This window comes from Ambystoma mexicanum, chromosome 4p (genome assembly GCF_040938575.1).
Source record: "Ambystoma mexicanum isolate Mex_15411 chromosome 4p, UKY_AmexF1_1, whole genome shotgun sequence".
NCBI classification, from domain to species: domain Eukaryota; kingdom Metazoa; phylum Chordata; class Amphibia; order Caudata; family Ambystomatidae; genus Ambystoma; species Ambystoma mexicanum.
Window position 1 is genome coordinate 883,849,865 of NC_090927.1, and position 18,142 is coordinate 883,868,006.

Sequence of the window (18,142 nt, forward strand, 5' to 3'; positions counted from 1 at the left end):
GGGCGGAGAACTCCATGCGGAGGGCCCTGAGGCGGGCCGAGTGCCTCGAGGCAATCCGCAGGGGTTTGGAGGTGGAGACGTCGACGGCCCTGCGGACCCTCGGGGCCATGGAGGAGGACCGCCTCCGGGACATTGAGGAGGAGTTCGATGATGCCCTGGCCCGGGACATCCACAAGTGAGCCGTGAAACTAGCCCGCTGCCCTTGTACATAGTTATGTAGGTAGTGTTAGGTTTCATTTTTGTTTTTATTTTATTTGGACCTTTCGGACATTGGCCACATTTTTGTATATAGTCTATTTTATTAGTTCGTGTAGTTGGATAGGTTTCCTTTATTTTGTTGGGATAATGGACCCTGGCTTGTTCCCATGTACATAGTTCACAGTTGGATTGTATTATTTTTTCACTTTTTAACCATGGAGCATTGGCTTTCTTTTTTATTTCCTATTGGATTTTGTTTTGTGGACATTGACTTTGGACAACATTACTTTGGAGTTTTATTTTTGGTTTTGCTTTTTTAAACGGACATGCTTCTTTTCATTTTTGTACATTCACGTTTCTGTTTCTTCATTTTTTATTCTATTTATGTTTCCTTTAATACATATTTTATTTGGTGAACTTCAATGTGTGGTATCTCATTGGTTTCATGCATTTCATGATATGTGTTTTGAGATTCACTGACACCCATTGGGTGTATGTGAGGGAAATGTGTTTGTTTCAGAACTTGCAATTGGTTTTCTGTGATGTATTTGCAAATTATGAGTGGGTGGATGCAATACTCGGGTGGTTGTTTTGCATTTGGAGGCTGACCATAGTGACCAGGGATCTGGATTGTGATGACATGTTGGCTGGGGAACATGAGTTGCACATGGGTGGGGGCCTGCTGGCAGGTGCCCCACAGTGCTGGGGGGTGGAGGTGGTGGGGAACATGAGTTGGACATGGGTGGGGGCCTGCTGGCAGGTGCCCCACGGTGCTGGGGGGTGGGGGTGGTGGGGAACATGAGTTGGACATGGGTGGGGGCCTGCTGGCAGGTGCCCCACAGTGCTGGGGGGGGGGTGCTGGGAGACATGGGTGGGGGCCTGGTGGAGGCTGCCCCTAGTGGCTAGGGGGTGGGGCTGCTGGGAGACATGGGTGGGGGCCTGGTGCTGGGTGCCCCTGCACTGCTGGGGTGTGGGGGTGGTGGGAGACATGGGTGGGGGCCTGGTGGAGGCTGCCCCTGGTGGCTGGGGGGTGGGGGTGCTGGGAGACATGGGTGGGGGCCTGGTGGTGGCTGCCCCTGCACTGCTGGGGGGTGGGGGTTGTGGGGAACATGCGTTGGACATGGGTGGGGCCTGCTGGCAGGTGCCCCACAGTGCTGGGGGGTGGGGGTAGTGGGGAACATGAGTTGGACATGGGTGGGGGCCTGCTGGCAGGTGCCCCACAGTGCTGGGGGGTGGAGGTGGTGGGGAACATGAGTTGGACATGGGTGGGGGCCTGCTGGCAGGTGCCCCACGGTGCTGGGGGGTGGGGGTGGTGGGGAACATGAGTTGGACATGGGTGGGGGCCTGCTGGCAGGTGCCCCACAGTGCTGGGGGGGGGGTGCTGGGAGACATGGGTGGGGGCCTGGTGGAGGCTGCCCCTAGTGGCTAGGGGGTGGGGGTGCTGGGAGACATGGGTGGGGGCCTGGTGCTGGGTGCCCCTGCACTGCTGGGGTGTGGGGGTGGTGGGAGACATGGGTGGGGGCCTGGTGGAGGCTGCCCCTGCAAAGCTGGGGGGTGGGGGTGGTGGGAGACATGGGTGGGGGCCTGGTGGTGGCTGCCCCTGCACTGCTGGGGGGTGGGGGTTGTGGGGAACATGCGTTGGACATGGGTGGGGCCTGCTGGCAGGTGCCCCACAGTGCTGGGGGGTGGGGGTAGTGGGGAACATGAGTTGGACATGGGTGGGGGCCTGCTGGCAGGTGCCCCACAGTGCTGGGGGGTGGGGGTGGTGGGGAACATGAGTTGGACATGGGTGGGGGCCTGCTGGCAGGTGCCCCACAGTGCTGGGGGGTGGGGGTGGTGGGGAACATGAGTTGGACATGGGTGGGGGCCTGCTGGAAGGTGCCCCACAGTGCTGGGGGTGGGGGTGCTGGGAGACATGGGTGGGGGCCTGGTGGAGGCTGCCCCTGCAAAGCTGGGGGGTGGGGGTGGTGGGAGACATGGGTGGAGGCCTGGTGGTGGGTGCCCCTGCACTGCTGGGGGGTGGGGGTGGTGGGAGACATGGGTGGGTCCTGCTGGCAGGTGCCCCACAGTGCTGGGGGGTGGGGGTGGTGGGGAACATGAGTTGGACATGGGTGGGGGCCTGCTGGCAGGTGCCCCACAGTGCTGGGGGGTGGGGGTGCTGGGAGACATGGGTGGGGGCCTGGTGGAGGCTGCCCCTGGTGGCTGGGGGGTGGGGGTGCTGGGAGACATGGGTGGAGGCCTGGTAAAGGATGCCCCTGGTGGCTGGGGGGGTGGGGGTGGTGGGAGACATGGGTGGGGGCCTGGTGGAGGCTGAACCTGCACTGCTGGGGGGTGGGGGTGGTGGGGAACATGCGTTGGACATGGGTGGGGGCCTGCTGGCAGACGCCCCACAGTGCTGGGGGGTGGGGGTGTTGGGGAACATGAGTTGGACTTGGGTGGGGGCCTGCTGGCAGGTGCCTCACAGTGCTGGGGAGTGGGAGTGGTGGGAGACATGAGTTGGACATGGGTGGGGGCCTGGTGGAGGCTGCCCCTGCACTGCTGGGGGGTTGGGGTGGTGGGGAACATGCATTGGACATGGGTGGGGGCCTGCTGGCAGGTGCCCCACAGTGATAGGGGGTGGGGGTGGTGGGGAACATGAGTTGGACATGGGTGGGGGCCTGCTGGCAGGTGCCCCACAGTGCTGGGGGGTGGGGGTGGTGGGGAACATGAGTTGGACATGGGTGGGGGCCTGCTGGCAGGTGCCCCACAGTGCTGGGGGGTGGGGGTGGTGGGGAACATGAGTTGGACATGGGTGGGGGCCTGCTGGCAGGTGCCCCACAGTGCTGGGGGGTGGGGGTGCTGGGAGACATGGGTGGGGGCCTGGTGGAGGCTGCCCCTGCAAAGCTGGGGGGTGGGGGTGGTGGGAGACATGGGTGGGGGCCTGGTGGTGGGTGCCCCTGCACTGCTGGGGGGGTGGGGGTGGTGGGAGACATGGGTGGGGCCTGCTGGCAGGTGCCCCACAGTGCTGGGGGGTGGGGGTGGTGGGGAACATGAGTTGGACATGGGTGGGGGCCTGCTGGCAGGTGCCCCACAGTGCTGGGGGGTGGGGGTGGTGGGGAACATGAATTGGACATGGGTGGAGGCCTGCTGGCAGGTGCCCCACAGTGCTGGGGGGTGGGGGTGCTGGGAGACATGGGTGGGGGCCTGGTGGAGGCTGCCCCTGGTGGCTGGGGGGTGGGGGTGCTGGGAGACATGGGTGGAGGCCTGGTAAAGGATGCCCCTGGTGGCTGGGGGGGTGGGGGTGGTGGGAGACATGGGTGGGGGCCTGGTGGAGGCTGAACCTGCACTGTTGGGGGGTGGGGGTGGTGGGGAACATGCGTTGGACATGGGTGGGGGCCTGCTGGCAGATGCCCCACAGTGCTGGGGGGTGGGGGTGTTGGGGAACATGAGTTGGACTTGGGTGGGGGCCTGCTGGCAGGTGCCTCACAGTGCTGGGGAGTGGGGGTGGTGGGAGACATGAGTTGGACATGGGTGGGGGCCTGGTGGAGGCTGCCCCTGCACTGCTGGGGGGTTGGGGTGGTGGGGAACATGCATTGGACATGGGTGGGGGCCTGCTGGCAGGTGCCCCACAGTGATGGGGGGTGGGGGTGGTGGGGAACATGAGTTGGACATGGGTGGGGGCCTACTGGCAGGTGCCCCACAGTGCTGGGGGGTGGGGGTGGTGGGGAACATGAGTTGGACATGGGTGGGGGCCTGCTGGCGGGTGCCCCACAGTGCTGGGGGGTGGGGGTGGTGGGGAACATGAGTTGGACATGGGTGGGGGCCTGCTGGCAGGTGCCCCACAGTGCTGGGGGGTGGGGGTGGTGGGGAACATGAGTTGGACATGGGTAGGGGCCTGCTGGCAGGTGCCCCACAGTGCCGGGGGGTGGGGGTAGTGGGAGACATGGGTGCGGGCCTTGTGGAGGCTGCCCCTGGTGGCTGGGGGGTGGGGGTGGTGTGAGACATGGGTGGGGGCCTGGTGGACGCTGCCCCTGCACTGCTGGGGGGTGGGGGTGGTGTGAGACATGGGTGGGGGCCTGGTGGAGGCTGCCCCTGCACTGCTGGGGGGTGGGGGTGGTGGGGAACATGCGTTGGACATGGGTGGGGCCTGCTGGCAGGTGCCCCACAGTGCTGGGGGGTGGGGGTGGTGGGAGACATGGGTGGGGGCCTGGTGGAGGCTGCCCCTGGTGACTGGGGGGGTGGGGGTGGTGGGAGACATGGGTGGGGGCCTGGTGGAGGCTGCCCCTGGTGGCTGGGGGGTGGGGGTCCTGTGAGACATGGGTGGGGGCCTGGTGGAGGCTGCCCCTGCACTGCTGGGGGGTGGGGGTGGTGGGAGACATGGGTGGGGGCCTGGTGGTGGGTGCCCCTGCACTGCTGGGGGGTGGGGGTGCTGGGAGACATGCGTGGGGCCTGGTGGAGGGTGCCCCTGGTGACTGGGGGTGCAGGGGGACATGCGTTGGTGGGCAGTAGTGCAAGTTGACATGTGGGTTGGCTGGGGGTCATGGCCATGGTGGATGGTGTGCCTGCAGGACATGTGCAGGGTAGGCCCCTGTGGTGTGAGCCACCTGCAGGGGCCGTGGAGGGTGTAGAGGGAACACCTGGGAGGACCCACACGTGCAATTCACGTATGGTGCTCCCCGCGCACCCGTGTAATACACGTACCCTGATGGAATCGCGTGTGGAACTTCCCGCGCACCCCTGGAATACACGTACCCTGCTGAAATCGTGTGTGGCACTTCCTGCGCACCCCTGAGATACGCGTACCCTGCTCGCACGGGCCCAATCGCGTGTTTAAATTCCCGCGCACCCCTGTAATACACGTACCCTGATGGAATCGCGTGTGGGAATTCCCGCGCACCCCTGGAATACACGTACCCTGCTGATTTCGCGTGTGAAACTTCCCCCGCACCCTGAAATACACGTACCTTGATGGAATCGCGTGTGGAACTTCCCGCGCACCCCTGAGATACGCGTACCCTGCTCGCACGGGCCCAATCGCGTGTCGAAATTCCCGTGCACCCCTGAAATACATGTACCCTGCTGAAATCGCGTGTGTAACTTCCCCTGCACCCTGAAATACACGTACCCTGCTGATATCGCATGTGGAACTTCAAGCGCACCCCTGAAATACACGTACCCTGCGGAAAATCGCGTGTGTAACTTCCCCTGCACCCTGAAATACACGTACCCTGCTGGTATATCGCGTGTGGAACTTCACGCGCACCCCGAAATACACGTACCCTGATGGAATCGCGTGTGGAACTTCCCGCGCACCCCTGAGATACGCGTACCCTGCTCGCACGGGCCCAATCGCGTGTGGAAATTCCCGCGCACCCCTGTAATACACATACCCTGATGGAATCGCGTGTGGGACTTCCCGCGCACCCCTGGAATACACGTACCCTGCTGATTTCACGTGTGATACTTCCCCCGCACCCCGAAATACACGTACCCTGATGGAATCGCGTGTGGAACTTCCCGCGCATCCCTGAGATACGCGTACCCTGCTTGCACGGGCCCAATCGCGTGTGGAAATTCCCGCGCACCCCTGAAATACACGTACCCTGCTGAAATCGCGTGTGTAACTTCCCATGCACCCTGAAATACACGTACCCTGCTGATATTGCGTGTGGAACTTCACGCGCACCCCTGTAATACACGTACCCTGCGGAAATCGCGTGTGTAACTTCCCCTGCACCCTGAAATACACGTACCGTGCTGATATCTCGTGTGGTACTTCACGCGCACCCCGAAATACACGTACCCTGATGGAATTGCGTGTGGAACTTCCCGCGCACCCCTGAGATATGCTTACCCTGCTCGCACGGGCCCAATCGCATGTGGAAATTCCCGCGCACCCCTGTAATACACGTACCCTGATGGAATCGCGTGTGGGACTTCCCACGCACCCCGAAATACACGTACCCTGATGGAATCGCGTGTGTAACTTCCCCTTCACCCTGAAATACACGTACCCTGCTGATATCGCGTGTGGAACTTCACGCACACCCTGAAATACACGTACCCTGATGGAATCGCGTGTGGAACTTCCCGCGCACCCCTGAGATACGCGTACCCTGCTCGCACGGGCCCATTCGCGTGTGGAAATTCCCACGCACCCCTGAAATACACGTACCATGATGAAATTGCGTGTGGAACTTCCCGCGCACCCCTGAAATACGCGTACCCTGCTTGGACGGGGCCAATCGCGTGAGGTACTTCCCGCGCACCCCAGTGATACACGTAGCCCGCTTGCTGTGCTGGTACAGGGTTAGCGCAGCCCTTTGCGCTGGATTGGGTATATTGATGGCTTTTCCCTGCGCGAGAGGCGTTCTTGGGGGCGTAACTGGCGCTGCTGCAGGGTCGCTGCGCCACTGTGCGCCACGGCTGGTTTTGGTGGCTGGAATCCATGAATACGCTGTGCGCGGAAATGGATTTTAGCGCACGTGGCTGGCGCAGGGATTCGCACGCGCACACTGTGCGCCAGCCGCGTGCGCCGCTTGTGCGCTGAATTCTATGAATTACCCCCTAAGTTAGGTGTAAGGGCAAGCATATGTTTTCACACAGAAAGACTTTGTTTTGGACTTACAGACTTATACTGGCCTAGATACATCAGTTGAGGAAAAGCCCCATTTACAGATAGGATACGATAGGCATTACACCAACCCAATAAACTTAAATAAAGATTTTCAAACTGTTACCCTTTTTGTCTGTGTCATCTCTTGATACCATGCCTGTCTCACACCAGTCACTGATGCAAACATGGAGCTGAAGGCACTGCATGCCTATCCATAGCTGCAGGGGCTGGAGCACAGGCAGAGGCAACAGTAGGCCAGAGGGAGGAAGATGATGCTGATGATGGGGGTGCAGATGGCGAGGCAGAGGTGTGCGGTGATCCCTCACACAAGGGCCACACCCTGGGCCCTCACTGACAGGCAGATACAAACAGCATGCTGACGGCCAACATGGATCGTCACAAAGGACAAGAACCTGGATGTTGGGTGAAACATTTTACAAATGCTTGTCCATAATGGTCTCTGTACATGCTGTACCCATCAGCGCGCCCCTCAAATGACAGGTCACAACACACTGGAGTAGCACATGACTGGGGATGCATCAGTCACTCAGTCACTGACCGGGCCTATCTAACACCAACAGGACAACCACACAGAATGCACTAAGGGTACCAGAATGCAACACCCAACACCCTCGCAATGCCAGTGAATGGCCACATTGCGGAATCATACATACGACCAGGGGCACCCCCAAGAGCCTGGAATGAAGCCTGGAGATGACTGAAAGGAACAGCAACTAAGACCAGGCTCTACGTACAGTCACAGGGAGCAAAACATTACCGTGATCCAGATGTACCTACATGACGGCGCACATGACGGCACATGACGGCACATGACACGCACATGACGGCGACGGGGTGTCCAGGCCCGCACACATCTGGGGTACAGGCCAAGACTAGGTGCAGGGCACACAAACAACAGTGTTGCCCATGGCAATGCCATATGTTGGCCACCCAATGAGACCCTGATATATGGGATGAGACACTGCCAAACAACTTCTGAGGGTCACTACCTTGCTACCAGACCTGGCATGCACTGTGTTTACAAATAATGGCACACACCATCATTGATGACACACAGACCACCTTTACATCGGACCCAAACTCCCATCTGGTACCACGCATGGTGGCAATGCACAGACCCAGCCCACACCCCAATGGCACCCTCACAGTGAGATACCAAATTGAAACGGGTGTTGACTGTGTGCAAGTATTACCATGTCAGCATGGCCTACCCTCTTGGTATTTTAATATTTATTCAAGGACTGGAACATGAGACAGTGTTTCCTGTGCCTTGATATCAATGCATACAAATGTTGTCTGGTGCTGTGAGAAATTCACAGTGCCACGATGTTACCCACTCCCCGGTCTGCCTGAGAGTAGGACTGAAAGGACCACCAATGGGGAGCGAAGAAGCAAGGCAGGAGGATATCAGCAGACAAACACTAACTCCTGCACTTGAGAATCAATTGATAGAATTCCATTATGTCAGCAAGTCTTTGAACTACTTCCCTCCCCTACCTTCAAATAGGAATCCAAATAACCAATCAATTCAAAAGTTTACCTTAGCCATGGGAGAGTGGTTAGGGCTTTATGACTGAGTCTAAGAAACATAGACAGTTTGTTTTGGGCTGGGAGCTGAGGAGTGTAGTTTGCTGATGAATTTTGAGAGCACCAGAGATGGAGAGCCCCTTGAGACCAAAATATATAGACCTATGACTCAAGAGAAAGAGGGGGATGTAAGTAGTAAGAAAGTGGTGAACCTTTCCCTAGAAGAGGGATAGTGCAACAGAAGACGAGAGTCCCTGGAATAAAAAAGTCAGATGTGGTATAGTGGGGGGGGGGAGTGGTGGTGGGGGGGGACGAAGAGAGAGAGAGAGAGAGAGAGAGAGAGAGAGAGAGAGAGAGAGAGAGATGCATTATATCCTGTTGTGTCGAAAGGTGCACAGGGCACCATATCTCCGATTAAAATAAAAGAGGGGGGATCCCTTGGCCCCAGAAGAGGAAAAAAAAGTAACAGTGAGAAGGGAAGCCCCAGTGAAGGAAACTTTTTGGACACTTGGGAAAGGAAGGAATCCCTAAATCCAGAGAAAGTCGGAAATAACTTTTGTCCCCGGAAGAAGTGCTTAAGACTGAATGCTGGGTGGCCTAAACAGCATAACGTAATATCTGGAACTTTCTGAATGCCTTTTTGTTGCTGTCATGAGTTCAAAGACGGGCCTCATTACATGTTTGGTGGTATCCTGTTGTTAAATCTGGCGGGATACCACCAAACGGTAATACCATTACCAGCACTTGGAATGCTGAAATTGCCGGCCTATTCCAAGTGCCGGCAACAGTGGGAATTCCCCATTCAATGGAGTCCAACAGGACTTCATGTGGGGAATTGCTGGTATTACTTACACCGGTAATAATGGTGCCAGTAAGACCGGCATTCTTTGGTGTTGTGGTGCTGGAATTGCTGGCAACTCAGAGCTGCAGGTAATTCTAACCACCACGCCAACAAACATGGAGTACACCGGTCCGAAAACCTGCTGTTAAACAGAATTACTGATATGTTAATTCCAGACCGGCATACTCGTAATGAGGCACATGTTTTCCCCAAGAAGCTTTATGTTACAGCCATCTTGAGCCAATTTCCATGCAATAGTCTTATGCTTTATTTAAGCCTATTCTGTTGTCAGTAGATGTGTGCCATTTCAGTGATGTGACAGTGCTAAACGGCGTACTCTTACAGCCCCGTTGTATCACTCCAGGGCCACTCTTGGCCATTAAGGGCAACCCAGTATACTGTGATGGCCATGTAGTAAATGCTGTTACCAGAGGTCCACATGTCCATGGTGAAGTAACTGCTGTCTTTCATGTGATTTGTGATATTTGTGTCCCTGCTGAAATGCTTCCACAAGACTTGCCTCATCTGCAAACATTCTCCAGTGCTGCTTAAGCTATTTCAAGCGGTCCTCACGTCCCAATTGGCGTCCAAGTGAAAATATCAAGAATATGTTAAGCAGGCATTCTTCGTCCCATATCATTTCAGCTATATTGTTAAAGCTAATTGCAGACAGCTTCACAATTTTATTGTAAGACTTCAAATAATTGTATTGCACACATACTACAGATGATATTGGGGTCTGATATAAAATACTGTATGACTCTAAGAAATGTCATCTATGTTTGATGGAAATTGAAACTGCCAGCCAAGTGTTAACTTTATGTCCCCTTCTTAGAGACAGATACATTAAAGGTTACCACACACATATATATAAGAACTGAAGAGATTATTGAAATAAATCAATTTTGGATGCATATATATTTGATGAGCCCTTTGGTGGCTTGTGCACCAGCATTTATTTTGTGGAAAATTGGTGAATCATGATTGATTTGATGGTTTATGGGGTTTTTCGGTTTTACTTGGAACCATAACGTCCCTTTAACAAAGTTTTTTTACTGAATTTCATAGGCTTTTAGTAGCGCAACTTAACCATAATGTCCCTTTAACAAAGTTTTTTTTACTGAATATGGATATATGTATAGTAAATACATTGTATGTAGATGGATATATCTATTTAACTTTTATTTGACTTTTATTTCTTTTTGTGTATTTAATTTGTATTTTCTGTAGTATTGTATTTGTATCTGACCATATTGAATACTCCTTTTACTATGGTATATTTGATTTGGTTTAAAATTTATAATGTCAAGTGTTAAGGGTTTATTATTAAACCAATTGCACAATAAAAAATAAATAAAAGAAACATTGAATTGGTGTGGTAACCTGGAGTGGCAACTATTTTAGATTTTATTGAATGTGAGGTTGTAGACTGGCACCCTGCGAATTCGGTAGGGTAGCTCTGCGAAACGTCCTAATGTTTTGCATCAACTCTTAGATTGAGGCATGCTTGGTTTCCCTAATTGTTTTACAGATATGTTTAGCTCTTGCTATGGAGGTCAATGAGTGACTTCATTGCTTTCTATTTTGTTTTCCTGTTTGGTATTCTCGTTAGCTTACAGTTTGTATCTACATTGATGTGTGCCTTTCTCTTTTTCTAAGTATATCATAGTCTGTCTTAATGCATTCTATTTTTTGTTGTCATTATGTTTCGCAGTCACTACTGTCCCATGACTGATGATGACCTTGCGCAAACCAGAATCTTCAGATAGTTTAATGCATCCTTGTTTGGAAGATGTACTCTGGGTGATATGCAGAGTTTGTGCAAGCTACTAAGTGAGTGGGAATGGCATTGTTCAAGGTTTTTGAGGAAGTTGAAGCATTGTTTGGGGCAGATAGGATCGATGTACCTGTCTTGCATTCTCTTTGCAGACACCAAACCAATTCCAATCAGCTTTTAGAGTTGTACATCCTTCGCATGTTTATAAGTGAAATTCACAATACTTTTTCTTCACCATCTGGGCTTGATAATTGTCCAAATCTTCTAAAATGTAAATGTCCTACAACTAGGAAACAGTGATTACCGCTTACAAGAATCTGCAACTCCTGCCACCTTTCCCTTCCAGTTGCTATTGGGATCACCTTCCTCTGATTTGTATACAGAGGAACAGAAGGTGTCATTAGAAGAGACACTTGTTCTGGGTGTCATTAGACAACATGGATCACCATATTCCACAATATTACATACTTAATGTGTGCTTTCTTTCAAACCCTCTAGTTTATTTCGTTTGAGCCCATTCTTTGGTGACACATTATAATTTAATGAAGTATTTGTTTTGTTTTTTAATTATATTTCCCTTTTTGTATTGATATGATAGAAAAAATGAAGATGGTTCTCCAGGATTTAATGGTATTTCCTTATTACACTATGTCAGGTGACAATATTTCTGTGATTAATTTTATAGTGCATGTTTGTCTTCTGCCCCATTAATGTGCTCCGTCATTAGTGTTAGGCAGAATTCTCATAAATGGCTAATTTCCCTTACCTAATGAGTCCCTCAGAAAGCTTTGCTGGATTTCTAGTTTTTATTTTTTCATCTGGTAAGAGTGTGAGCCTTTTTTCCCACTCTTACATGTGTTTTTCTGTGTGTGTTTTTACCATTTGTGTGATCTTGGGCTCTGGAGCCTCACCTACTCCATGAGCACCATTTGTGTGTGTGTGTTACACAGCACCTTGAGTGCAGTAACACAGGGTTGTCTTTTAGACTTTCCTCTGACTCCATTTTTCTGGGACTAACTACTGTCTCCCAGAAACGTGTAAAGTTGCCATTAACTTTATGTCGTCTCTTTAAACTACAGACCCAGTACACCCCATTTTACATGGAGTATTGGAAAGGGTTAAATCCTATCCCTTTTTGTCTGTGTCTTGTGGGGCAGTTTTTCACTCCCTTTACATTAAGACTTGGCTGGTGGCAGTGGTAACTATCCTAACTTTTCTACCGCGGTTATCTTATATAACCATGGTATTGTTTTAGGGTATTATATTAGCCTGAAACATAAACCCGCTTGACCAAATACATTTTATTTTGGCTCTTGCTGCGTTTAGCCGCCATTTCTGTTTGTTAAAGTCTTTCTCGTGTTCTTCTCTGCTCGCCAAACCGGGGTTGATTCCTTTGTTCGCTGTCTTTTCGTGGGCTTCTGCACAGAAGCCCTCCTTAAGGCGCCTGAAAGTCTGGGTAGGCAGGATGTGAGGGAGGAGTCTTTGGACCCCTGCCATGGGTTCCCTTGGTAACCCAAGTCACACTCTTGTCTTATTGGCTAAGGGGACTGCCCTTGACAGGCCAGCCACCCTGCTGTGTGATTGACAGCCAGGCTGTATGAATGGGGGAAAACTGCATAAAAAGCAGGTCTCTAGGACTGGAAAGGCAGAGTCGCCACTGGAACACAAGAACCAACGAGGAGCTGACTGAAGAGGACCCCTTCAACAACTGAACCACTCGGTGAAGCCCTGCTGCAGGTCTGAATCATCAGAATCCGCCGACAGAGAACATCCTCCAGGAAACTTCTTCCCTTGAGCTGGTGGGACCAACCAGTTCACCCAAACTCCAAGCCAGGACCCCTCCTCTGGTTGAATTCGCTGTACAGAGCTACAGTGGGCCGGATAGCCAGGAAGGTCGGACCCTGCTTGGGTTTTAAGGAGCACACCTTTTATTTGTTGCTTTGCTGCTGTTTTTTTCCCTGGATAGTGCAGGACCCTCCAGTCTTCCTACTTCGCGTCAGTCCGACAGTTGCTTCAGGAACCCGGAGCCTGCAGGAACTACCAGGAACGTCCGCCTCAGCTACAGCTTCCTCTCCGTTTTAAGGTACTGTGCAAACCTGGTTGCTCTTTTCGTTCAGTCGCGGGGAAAGTGTGTGAAATCTTTCTCTAATCTGAGGGCTTGTCCTTCTCTTCTTTTTAAACTAAATTTTCTACCAACCAACCTCGTCCGAAATCCGTGGCATGAACTTTACTGCAAACTACCCTGAACCGTGTGATCTTGAGCAAAAGACTTTTGTCCTATTGACTTTGGCCCCAAGTCTTTTCTACCTGATTCTATCACTGTAGTTCCTCTTGTACTTACCTGCTGGTGTGGTTCAATTTCTATTTAACTTCGTCTTTCTCTCCCTTTTAAATTGATGGAGTGCCATTTTACTCCCACTTCATTTTGTGAGCTTAACTTGTCTGGGATTTAAGGGAAGTAGTGTGATGTATTGAGAGTGTGATTTTTAAACTGCTTATAATGGTGTAATGTTATACAACTGAAGAGTGAAATAAATGTATATTCTTTTACTTGAAAACCTTGAGTCAGTATTTGCTTGAATCATAGTAATTGCTGTCCTTTGTGTAACTATTTGATACTGCTCACTTACTATTGAGATATATCTGGCTGCTCCGCTACTGCTACCACTTTAACAGCGTAGTACAGGATTGTACCAAAGGTGAATTTGTACTGTCACTTGTAGTCTTAATTGTGTGTGGTGTTCCCAAAGGGTACTGCATAAAATTCTGCCTAACAATTAGTACAAGGGAGGGAGCATTTATTAGTGCCTCCAATGGGCCACTAGTCTTGTTGTCTACCAAACCATAGCAAAACCTTTGACATGAATATATTTCATCTGTTGATGTGCCACTCCAGATCCCAGCAGAATTTTCATGGCCACCTGGTTTTAGATTATATGCATACCCCAGGGTTGTCCCAATCCAGGCCTCTAAGGCCGGAATTCTGATGGATTTCCAGGATAGCCCTCATTAACATGCATGAGAAACGATTTGAATGCATTTAGAATCACTGTTTGCAAATTTATCTCATGACTATTAATGAGGGGTATCCTGTAAATTCAACATGTTTCCGGTCCTCGCGGCCTGGAGTTGGAAACCCCTGGCCTAGACCTTACTGCTGTCTTTCCTTAGCAGGTCATTGTAGCTGCAGATGACGCAAATGTGAGTCATGTCAAAGTATTGTATATAGAACTCTCCCCACTCCTCAGCATCCTTTGATCCACAAACACTTCTTTTAGAATGAAATATCTGTCAGAATTGGTATTTCTGATTGTTCTTCACCCAGTAAACACATAGGGCCTCATTACGAGGTTGGAGGTAGCCATGGCGCTATTAGCGCCATGGCTGCCTCCAAACTCGTTCCGACTCCGCCCTGATGAATGGAGCAATTACTGGTCCATTCCAAGGTTGGCGGGACCGGTAATTCCCCATTCACCAGGGCCCTTCCCCATTCCCATTTGAGCCCCCATAGGGCTCAATGGGAATGGGGAATGCGCTAATAACGGTACCGCAAATTGCGGTACCGTTATTAGCTCCAGAGTCCCTTTGCAGGTCCCGTCCTTAATGCCTGGAAAAACCAGGCGTTAAGGGAGGACTCGTAGTAGGGCAGTAAGGGATTACCGGCATCGGTGCCCTTACCGGTGCCGGTAATCCCTTACCGCCCGCCTCGTACTGAGGCCCATAGTCCTTTGAAATTGATTCACTGTATTTCTATACATTTACGTGCCAGGCATGCATTCGTCATTTGGTTGCTATATCCTTTCTGGATAGTCCTCTTGGGGAAAATATATATTTTTTTAAATCTCTTATAAATGGTTATCCTACCAAGAGGATCTCAGAGCAGTTTAAAAAAATGAAAGGGTCGCGATGAAAAAGAAATTACAATTTTTGGAACAGGATAGGAAGGTCAGGATAGATAAAGGGCAGCAGGGGGAAATGTGGCTGGATTAGGTGGGGGGAAGTGGTACCTTTTGAGGCTTTTGCAGAAGGTGATGTTGGAATTGGTGGCACAGATATTCTTTTGCTAGTATTTGTCCAGGAGTCTGGATTTATGTTTGAGGACCAGGATGTATTTGTACAACCATGCTTTATTTTGGTGGCTATGGGCTTTCTCTTTTTATGCAGAGGGTTATTTGGTCAAGTTTTTCGGCAATGGTGTTGCAATTGATGAGGGGTGAGGTAGGGTCAGTGTGAGACAAGGGGAGAAGGTATGAGTGGTGTGAGAGCTGTGTTTGTGTAGTGCTTAATTTGTTTTACTGGGTGGGGGGGTCATTGTTCAAGTGGTGTTGCGCAACACGATCCAACTGCCGGAGCAGTGCTTCCTATTGCCCAGGTGAGGCTAGGGATGAAGCGGCCTGCTGTGCAGACTGCCGCGACCCACTCGTTATCTGGCCGCCACGAGCAGAACTGAAATCTGCCTTGTGGTTCAGATTTCGTACGAAGCTGTTCCGTGTGTTCAAACTGCAGATCCCTGCACTGGCTGCCAAGCCAATCTTATTTTACGAGGCCGCTGCCATTAGCCTCGAGGAGGCCTTCTAATTCCAAGATGGCCGTTAGCAGATCTTCGCCGAGCTTCAACTCCCTGCTATTGGTGTAGGCCTGGTCTGATTGGCCCACCATCCCCTTTTAACCAATCCCCTTTCGCCCGCAGGCGAACGCCGGCCCACCCCTAAGGCCACCAACAAGGCTTCCTGTCTGGAGCCTGTCGGGAGCCGAAGGAGCCAGGAGCCACAAACGCTGCCCGATTCCATGCAGTCGGTTCGGACTTATCAGGGTAAGTGCCTATACGGCGCCCAGCCAAACACGCTACATACCTTGTCATCTGCATACAATTCTGTATGGCCTATATGCACTTAGGATGAACGTTTTATCCGCGCGCTGACATTCCCACACCTAACGCTACCCTGCCAGCAACCTCCGGCAACACAGACTCGAATCTCTCTTACACACTGTTTGGATGTCTTAATGTATGCTGCGCCAACCTAATTAATACTGTAATTGACTCACTGTACTGCACCCCATCTTGCGCCTGTTCCTGCATGTCCATCCTGAGCTAATCCAAAGTCTCGCTCCGCCCACAGCCAAGGCTGCCACTCGACTCTGTCCCATGTCAGCATTGCGTGCTGCACTGCCCTACTCAGCTTGGCTGACGCTATTATATATGGAATTGCAACTGTGCGACAACTGTACCTAGGTGAATTTATAGTTTATGCATTTGAACTGCTGCGCCTCAGGCCTAATGCTAAAATTTGAATCTAGTTGTGCAACTGCCTATGCATCAAAACTTCTAATTCCTAGGCCCTAATGCTAAAACTGAATCTAGGTGTGCTATTGCCTATTTACTTGAACTGCTGCTTCTCAGGCCTTAGAGCTAAAACTGAATCTAGGTGTGCTATTGCCTATGTACTTGAACTGCTGCTTCTCAGGCACAATGCTAAAATTTGAATCTAGGTGTGCCACTGCCTATGCATCAAAACTGCTTATTCCTAGGCCCTAATGCTAAAATGGAATCTAGGTGTGATACTGCCTATGTACTTGAACTGTTGCCTCTTAGGCCCTAGTGCTAAAACTGAATCTAGGTGTGCTATTGCCTATGTACTTGAACTGCTGCTTCTCAGGCCTTAGTGCTAAAATTGAATCCAGGTGTGCTACTGCCTATGTATTTGTACTGTTGCCTCTTAGGCCCTAGTGCTAAAACTGAATATAGGTGTGCTATTGCCTATGTATTTGAACTGCTGCTTCTCAGGCCTTAATGCTAAAATTGAATTTAGGTGTGTTACGGCCTATGTATTTGAACTGCTGCTTCTTAGGCCATAGTGCTGAAACGGAACCTCGGTGCTACACGATTGTATGTTAACTGCCAGCAACTTCTCTGCACAAGTCCCATCCTGCCCACGCATACAATGTATCTCCCTACGCTTTACACTGTTCTACTTAGATCACTACTTTATATTATGACCACCCAATATCCTACCATGTTAATAAACTCATCTCCACATGAGTCCACACCTAATTCTCACAAACTAACTGATATGATCACCTCACCCTGCACTGTTCTTCAGAGGAACCTCAAATTACGTGCCAGGCTCCCAAGGCTTTATGACCCTTTAACCAAATCATCTCACAGCAAGCTTATTACTAGCCCCCAGAGCCTATCCCAGCATCCTCTTCAACTGAACAGTAGACTCTCCCGCGAGCCTATCCACGCCCAGAAAGGCACTCATAAATCTCTGCTACCACCTCTGAAACTAGCACAACCTGGGACCAAGGGTGCACTTATAAATGCCCGCTCTATGCTAGCCCACGCAACAGACATTTCCGACCTACTCCACAATGAAGATCTAGACTTCTTAGCTGTTACTGAATCTTGGCTACATCCAACAACAGGGCCTGCAATTATGTTAGCCATACCAGACGACTACACTTTACTAAGACTTGATCATACCACCTCTCGAGCCAGAGGTCTTGCCATTATAGCTGAAACTAAACTCTCACTGATAATTGCGTCACCCTCTAACGCAGGATCTTGTGAATCCTTAACCGCAAAGCTAACCTTATCCAATACACAATCCATTTCCATTCACCTCATTTACCGACCACCCGGCCCTCTAGGATCATTTGAAGAAGACCTTACAAACATCCTATCAAATAATCTCAAGAACTCCTCACAAAGCATCCTATTAGGAGACTTTAACCTTGGTCTTAGTGACCCCTTAGATGCCAATGCCACAATAATCAATAATACCTTAGAGGAATTGGGCTTTACCCAGAAGATCACAGAGCCTACTCATACCAAAGGTAGAACTCTGGACTGGCTAGCTGTGCACAATAGACCAGTCCTGGTCTTATCCATACTTCTGCAGCCCTGGACAGACCACCACTTGCTCTTGTTCACCTTCGAGGCAACACCAGCGCAAACTGATAGTATAGCTCCAGCTGTCCAGACCAGAAACAAAAAGAATATCACCCCTGAAAATTTGATCCCACTGATCTTACCGACCGTGAATGCCATTCTGGATCATACAGATCCCTTCACGATGGTAGACCTATATAATAGAGCCATGCTTTCATCTCTTGATGACATAGCCCCAATGAAGTTGAGAAAGAGGAAACCTCGAAAACATATCAACTTTTGGTTCTCTCC